The sequence below is a fragment of the Copidosoma floridanum genome, unplaced genomic scaffold (assembly GCF_036245765.1).
Source record: "Copidosoma floridanum isolate Cflo_tuat_1 unplaced genomic scaffold, Cflo_Japanese_pri ptg000013l, whole genome shotgun sequence".
NCBI classification, from domain to species: Eukaryota; Metazoa; Arthropoda; class Insecta; order Hymenoptera; family Encyrtidae; genus Copidosoma; species Copidosoma floridanum.
The window spans coordinates 7,572,179-7,580,942 of NW_028321890.1; positions in this window are offsets into that span (position 1 = coordinate 7,572,179).

The following is an 8,764-nucleotide window of genomic DNA, read 5'->3' on the forward strand; positions in this document are numbered from 1 at the left end:
CTGAAATACACCAAATTATACCCTACCTCTAGAAGGTTCCTTCTTCAAAAATCTGGTTCGAAGAAACAATGTTTGCAATTCGATCAAGTGTTAATATAATCAATTCTTAATGAAAATGAAGCTGGATATTGGAAGGAAAACAAAAAGCTGAAAAAGACCAAATAGGTAAAAAACAAGGCAGTGTCTAGGTACAACCAACCACAGCGCACCAGGCGCACGGTACACGGCGCACGGTTTTACCGTCTATCACGTGTACAATACACGGTGCACGGTATACGGTTGGGTGTACCTAGACACTGCTAAAAAATAACTACACTTTTCACGAGTTATGAAAAAAGCAAGTGTTAAATCTATTAAAATATGTATTAAACAAAATCCGCAATGACACTGCAATAGTTTTCAATGGCTTCAAATTAAGTGGCTCCGACCAAATAAGAGGTATAACAAAATTATGCAAGTAAACGAAAATGAAAACAATTTTAAAATTACTAAGCCAATTTTAGAATTGAAGACTAAGCCAATATTGGCGTTTATGGTACGAAGCAAAGGACTCTTCTTGTTCTAACAATGACCTTTTGGCCTGAGTGAACGCACCAATGACGTTCCAGCGGCTAATTAATCGTGTTATTGGCCCAGAGCTTGAGCCCTATGTCTACACCTACCTCAACGACATAATAATTGTCATGGAAGCATTTGAGGAATATCTCAAATTACTAAAGCACGTGATAAAATGTGTTTGTGAGGCAGGACTTACCCTTAACCAAGAAAAAAGCGAGCTCTGTCAGTCAGAGGTGAGATACCTCAGTGTCCTCGTAAACCAAGATCGTTTATGAAAAAATCTGCCCAAGTTAGAGCCAGTAACGGCATTTTCGGCTTTAAAGAACCTGAAACTACTTAGGTGGTTCCTAGACATGGTTTTATGGTACAAGAAGTTCCTGCCAAACAATTTGATGGCAGTGGAGCCTATAAATAAGCTCTTATGCAAGGATCAGCCGTTCGACGGGAAAGACGAGCCACAACGATCCTCCAAACAGACAAAGGCCTTACTGACGTCATTAGTTGTACTACAATAATCTGATGTTAAGAGTCAGTACGTGGCGTAAACAGACATCTGTGACTCCTGATTAGTCACCGTACTGTGCAAATAGTCAACGAACAGGAAAAGGTGCTGAAATTTGCGAGCTGTTCTCTGACATTGGCTGACCGCAATTACAACGTGACTGAGCAAGAATCCCTCGCAGTCTTATGGGTGATGAGAAAGTTCTATCCACACATAAAGGAATCGCGCTTTAAGGTCGTAACCAACCACAACCATCTCCGGTAGTTGGTAAATATCAAGAACTTAAGCGGACGACTGTCCAGATGAGCCATCGAGCTTCAAAGTCATGGCTTCGAGGGGAAGCACCAAAAAGGGATGAAAAACTGGGTGCCCGATGCCCTGATGCAATTGTATGAGAATGACGAGAGTTGTGCTCTGGCAGCACAAGTGCAGGAGCCCCCTGCTGGAAATCCTTGGTAACAAGAGATAGTACAAAAGGTACGGGATGACGAACGGAGACAACCGCGATGGAATATCCTTAGGAGGATACCTATACGTGTATCACCCCGACTTCACAGTTGACGAGACTCTGTATGACACCGTAGCCTAGAATCTAATGCACAGAAAGAAGTGTTGTTGCTTCATAGATCAAAAATTTGCAGCCCTTCCAGGTCTGGACGCTCTAGAATGTAAACTAACAAATACTATACAGTGTGAGTCAAAATAAAAAAGTACGCAAGCGGCCAAACATTCGCAGTGCTCACCTCAAAACTTAAAATACAACAGCTTGACGCTAGATCGACTGTAGAGCATTGGTAGTGGGGACGCTACAGCTCAGAGTTTGGCACCTGTGAATCGAAAGTCCAAGTAGGTACCGGTTAGTGGAAGTGTTACCTTGGTGATGGTGTACACACTTACTTTTTAGCTATCAGCCTTCGTACTTCGTCTCTTCCTCTCTTCGTCTCTTTCTCTCCCTTCGTGCTCGTCGCGGTATTGTACCGATGCACGGGAAAGTTCCAGGTCTGGGTGAGCAACGGATATACCGCGTCCCAGGTTCGCTGGAAGATGAACTTATTTCATTGCGCAATGGTGCCTTTTATGCTAACGTTATTTCCTTTTGAGTAGCAGGTTTTCCCTTCTTTGGGTGAACGCGCTCTAGCGTTTTCTTAACGTACTAGACGCACATTCCCCGCGCGTGGCGTTCAAATTTGAATTTTCAAATAGGAATTTTTTATAATATGAAATATATGTATATATAGAAAAAATGTGTACTATTGAATTGTTTATTAGACGGATTTTTTATTACAAGAAAATATAATACATAGAAGAATATAAATATAAAGGTAAAGCGTGTATTATAAATTCTAGGTAATAGAAGTGCCCCCTTGCATCTGCCCCCTCTAATTTGTGAAAATAAAAAAAAATTTTTCTTTGAACAAATTAGGTTTGAGGATTAAGTTTTGTTAGTTATTATTAACATCATTTCCTTTTAGATGTCTAATTTTTTTAACCAGCAGGAACTTTTTCTTTAGAGGTAATGGGCTTCTTTCCGAGGCACGTTTGCAAAAGAATTTTCTTTCTATGGTTACATAATTTATACAGGATTGTCCCTTTTAGTTTATACCGATCATATTCCTGTCCATTCATTATGTTTTGTTTGGTTATGTGCCATTTTTCATCGTTTGATTGTACGTTAGATGTTGATTTTGATTGTTCAGGTATATTATCGTTTGGTTTTCTTTCCAATATTTTTAATGTATTGAAATCCTCGGTACTTCTTCGGTCCTTTTGATTGATGTGTCGGTTTAACGAAATGGCTACCACGGTTTTACTCCTCTTGATTGATAATGTTTTAAAACTGTAATCCAATATATACGAAGGAAATTGGTGTAATATCGAAACGATTGCTAATACTTTGATCTCTGTGGTAGAATAATTTTTCTCTGCCCCCTGTATTGATCTATTTGCAACGTATATTCCTCTTTCATTACCATCGCATGAGATGGCTCTGAGTGCGATTTTACTAGTATTTATTTTTACTTCAGCCTTGGATTGTTTCTTAGCTTCAAGAAAAATTTTACCAATAAATCTACATGTTGGAAACTTAATTACCGGAAGAGTAGGGAAAATTTTCCGTGCGTCGTTATATTTCTCATAAATGTATTCAAATGTACTTGGTAATTTACTCCCCGTATCTATTAATGCCTCCAGCTTAACCCTTTTAATTTCAAAATTTATTTCCGGGCATACAAGAGCTTTATTGGTCAACAGATTTTCGCTGTGTGGTTCTTCTAGTAGTGTCTGTCTTAAATCTTCGAATACTGTATGTATTTCTGGTTTGACTACTGAACAACTTTTTATTTGATTTTTACGGCAAATTGAGTAGGAATGGCATGCATTTGTAACAATATTAGACTTATTCTCCTCAGTCACTTTTTTTTCAAGCTGGTTATCAAATGGAACCAAAACTGTATATGTACGAGGTATCAAACATTCTTGAGCCTTGATAAGTAGATTCCCTTGATTATTGTTAATTTTCGACATTATTTTTAAATTTTTATTTCCATGTGGTAGCGTGGTAGTGTGTAAGGTGTTTATGTTATTTTTTTGTTCGGGCTTGGATTCATAATTTTTTAATATACTTGTCTTTGTAATGCCCCCTCTGATCGTTGTATCCCATGAAGTATAGGTTTGATAATCTTTAGGGGTTTGGGATACAACGTCTATTCGTTTTCCTGATTTGGGATCTCTTCAATTAAATTTATTTGAGTTCCCTGGGTCCCTCGATTGTATGAGCTACTTTGTGGCCTTTCTACGTATGGTCGATTGGAACTATTATTGTTGTTGTTAGTTTGTGGGCCTGAGTTCGTATTTCGGTTTATAGTGGTATTACTTGTATTGTTACCGCGGTCACGCCAATTGCTATTGGGTGGGTTTGGTGTTGAGGCTCGGAAGTTGCTATGATTCCGCGTAGGGCTTGAGTTTATTTGTCTCCCGGATCTATGTATGAATTTTCTCGAATCGAAATTGAGCTATTTAACGCGCCTACTGCATCCATAGAATCTAAGAGTTTTATGAGATCGTCAATTTTGTTAATTCCCCGAAGAATTATAGACTGCTGTATGACTTCGTCAAAATGATTTGCGAATTTCTCAACGGCCTCCGCTTCAGTGGGTGGTGCTGATAACATTTTCACGTAACTATACAAATTTAACACGTATTCACTACGGCTCATATTATTTGTGGCTTCGTATGCATTCCATTCGAGCGCTCGACGAACTTTAGCTTGTACCGTCGCGTTCCAATATTTATTCAAAAATAAAGTTTCAAAATCATTCATGGAATTTATTCTTTCTTCGATGTGCTCAAACCAATCAAGTGCCGGGCCTTTTAATGCTTGAGATAATACTAATTTAATCGTGTCAGTTTCTATGGAAGTTATTTCAATGTAAGTTTTTAAGGCTTTAAGGAATTTGATTGGTCGATCACTTGCAGCTGCGCTAAAAGTGGGTAAATCTACTTTCAATTGAGAAACTCCTCTGCCTTGTACGTTATTTAATTTTCGGGTGATGATCGATTCCACGTCTTTTTTGTGTTGGGCGATAGCCTCGTATATGCGATCATCTTCCTGTTCTAAATTGACTATGGCTTGTGTTTGTGCCGTGACTGTTTGATTGAGTTTTTGGAATGTTTGTGTTGTTTTCCCTATGTTTAGTGCGAGTTGATCGAATTGTTTATTTAAGTTATCGAGTATTTCTGATTGTCTAATAAGTTCTGCCTGACGTTGTGCGTTTTTAGTACGTATTTGATTTTGTGTTTGTGTGAGTCGTTCTATATGGGTCTCCAGTGCATCGTACGTATGTGTAAGTCGCATCGATTGTTCTTTCAGTGGGTTCGTTTGTGTGATGACTTTATTTACTTTGTCAATAGTTTGTTCCGAATTATTCTCGGGGTTGAGAGGTAGGATTTCAGCCATTAGCTGCTTTTGGACCCCTATGACCTCGAAAATATTTCCATCATTTCAACCCACTGTATTTGGCTGAGGTGACTCCTCTAATGGAAAAATTCTACTTAAGTTATCTTCATTTTCCCCGTGGATCTGAGCCGTTACTTGTTGTGTTTCTTCATTATTGCCCCCTCGTCGTGTTTTAACCATTTTTAAGGCGAACGAATAATATAAAACGTTTGATAAAATTTTTTGCACCTGTTTAAACACTCCCTCTTACGATTGCGAGTCCCACCAGGGGTACCATTTACGACTTCCCTTTCTTCGAGTATAACCCCGGTTAATTTGTGGTGGTAACAATCGGCTAAGAATATTATCTGTACCGAGGAAACTCTAAGATTAAGAACCAACATACAAACAATGATTGTGTTTATATGTCGGAGGGCGGGTTCGTGGCCCTGTGTAAAAGAGCAAAATTGCTCAAATTGCCGATTATATACAATACTTAAAAATATTTATTATCAAGTTTCAAAATTTATCTGTTGAATAATCAATTAATTCCTGCACTATATACAGCAATTGTTTATTGATTATTACTTTATTGAGTTCTCCTGAATATTTCCTTAATTCAATCAATTTAATAATTTAATATATTTTCAACTTATTCAATATTTTTCTAATCTAATGTCTTTTTTATTTTATTCCTGTCCCTTTTTGAGGTTCAGATAATATTCTCAGTTTATTAAACGATTTTAAATTTTAACAGCTATTTTTCTAGTTTTTATCTTAAACTATGAAAAGGAACTCGCAATCTTATGTGGAGGGGAAGGTTTGCTTAAATAAGTACAATCAATTTATTTTTAATTATCTTATATTTATTGAATCATATGATTCTAAGGAAATTATATCTTAAATTTTTACATGTATTAATTTTATTTGAGTGATCGCGATTTTTTACGTTAATAATAAAAAACAATATATAATATACTCGACAATTACCTTAAAATTTATCCGCCCTTTTAATAGAAAATTTTACAAAAATGACAATTTGAATTTTCCCTCTTTAGTATCTCTGCTTGAACACGTTAGGTTAGACTAATGCGAAATTTTATTACAACCGCGGAAAGTTAGTGTTAGGTAACTACCTATCCGACCAAGTCACGTAAGGTTAGGTCGTTCTCAGGGCCCTTGGGTGTCTTGAGCACTGCTCAAGTCATCAACCCAGGAACTTTGCCTAAGGACGTGATCGCTAACCCTAGTGCCTCGACTACTTGGGGATGCGTCGTCTCCACGCTTAAAGCGGACGAGCACCGAAAGTCCAAGTAGGTACCGGTTAGTGGAAGTGTTACCTTGGTGATGGTGTACACACTTACTTTTCAGCTATCAGCCTTCGTACTTCGTCTCTTCCTCTCTTCGTCACTTTCTCTCCCTTCGTGCTCGTCGTGGTATTGTACCGGTCCACGGGAAAGTTCCAGGTCTGGGTGAGCAACGGATATACCGCGTCCCAGGTTCGCTGGAAGATGAACTCATTTCATTGCGCAATGGTGCCTTTTATGCTAACGTTGTTTCCTTTTGAGTAGCAGGTTTTCCCTCCTTTGGGTGAACGCGCTCTAGCGTTTTCTTAACGTACTAGACGCACATTCCCCGCGCGTGGCGTTCAAATTTGAATTTTCAAATAGGAATTTTTTATAATATGAAATATATGTATATATAGAAAAAATGTGTACTATTGAATTGTCTATTAGACGGATTTTTTATCACAAGAAAATATAATAAATAGAAGAATATAAATATAAATGTAAAGCGTGTATTATAAATTCTAGGTAATAGAAGTGCCCCCTTGCAAGGTTTAATTAAAGATGTTCTATTTACAAGTAGTTGATTTAAATTTACACATTGTCATTTTCTGGCTGATTTAAACAAAAGGAATGAGAGAAGTAAGCAAAACGCAAAACAATCAAACTATCAATGAGGAAAAAAAACCGCGTAGCAAGAGCAAAATGTTGCCGTTTTCGAAGGAGAGCAAATTTCGCAGTTATCAATAACTAAAATTATAAGCTTTTTGCGATAAATTACAATTTAACTCTACAAAAAAAACGTAGGTAGAAGGCCAAAAGTTAATCAATCAACTGGTAGAGATACAAAGTCGAATCCACGTTTACCAGTCAGAGAAGGAAGACAAACGAAGCGAGATGCTATGGTCAAGATGTTGTCGAAAGGAAGGATTTTCTTTGACTCGGCCTTATTTTCCTTATAATTGTTTTGCTACCGGTGCCCCTGACGTCTGAGAGACAACAGAAGGCTCCGTGGAACCTGGAGTATAGTTCACTCTAAAGACCCCCCATGCCCCGAGTCGTTCTCGATGGAAGGGATGACTCAGACAGTTTCTCCTATTAATTAGCTTTTAGGAAAGTGAGAATGAGACATAAGGAGCATCAAATGTGTGAGTCTCCTATTCATCCCCTGTTTTGAACTCGCGTTAGAATATACAGCCATCTCCCTTCTACAGCCTTCCTCCTCGTCATAATTACACTTTACTCATAAAGTGAACATACCGCCAACTTTGACGCAATATAGCGTCGACTCATTCCAAAAAAATACAGTTTGTTAATAAATTTCGAAATTGCGATATAGAACAGCCTAGTGTACAATTGTAGCTAATCCTAGGCTAGCTTTGAAGAAATAAGCTAGCATTACATAGTGGAAAAACATAAACAAAAAAAAATTACTTTTACAACTTTTTATCTGCTTAAATGAGTTCACTAATGTTACGAATTTTAAGAGTGAAAAAAAAAGTATAAAATAAAATAATAAAGAAGCAATATTCAGTTTTAAACACTAGTTGAATAATGCTGATGTAACAAAAAGAAACCCGTAGTTTAAAAAAATAAAAAATAATTTACCTATCGAAGGTATCAAAAGAAAAGAACAACTGAAGCGGTTTATTGGTATGGTTGGTTGGTACTTGCGTTTTATTAAAAGACTTGCTGATCTTGAAACACCCCTAACGAAGCTAATGGCTAAGGATATTAAATTGGAATGGTCCAGCGAACAAGAAAAAGCATTTGAAAACCTAAAGAAAGCACTAACCAAAGCGCCAGTATTGGCTAGACCGGATTTCTCTAAGCCGTTTGTGTTACAAACAGACGCCAGTGACTACGCCATTGCTGGTGTATTGACTCAGGAAGTCAATGGAGAAGAGCACTCTATTTGCTATGTAAGCAGGACTTTGAGTAAAGCCAAGCGAAATTATACGGTGACGGAGAAAGAATGTCTAGCAGTACTTTGGTCGGTAGATCGTCTTAGAGGGTATCTGCAAGGAGAAAGTTTTACGGTAATCACGGACCACAGTAGCCTATTATGGTTAAACAAGCTCAAGGATCCAGTAGGTAGGTTAGCTCGATGGAATACTGCACTGTAGGCATATGACGTGAAATTAATGCACAGGAAAGGGAAGTTATATCAAGTTCCAGACGCGTTGTCGCGAGCATATGAAGGCCAGGTAGCTGCAATAGAGGAGATAACCTCAGCGAGCTCTACAGACGATGACTGATATAAAAGGTGGATAAAATTTGTAAAGCGAACTTCCCATAAATTCCCCAAATGGAAGATCTCCGAGGGTAAACTATGGTACCATAAACCGAATGCTCTTATAGACCCGGTAATGCCCGACCTCAATGCATGGAAGATAGTTCTCCCGAAATAAGTAAGATGTAAGGACCTACAGGAAGTCCATGCAGAGCCTCAAGCTGCAAGTTTGGGGGTTAATAATATCTATG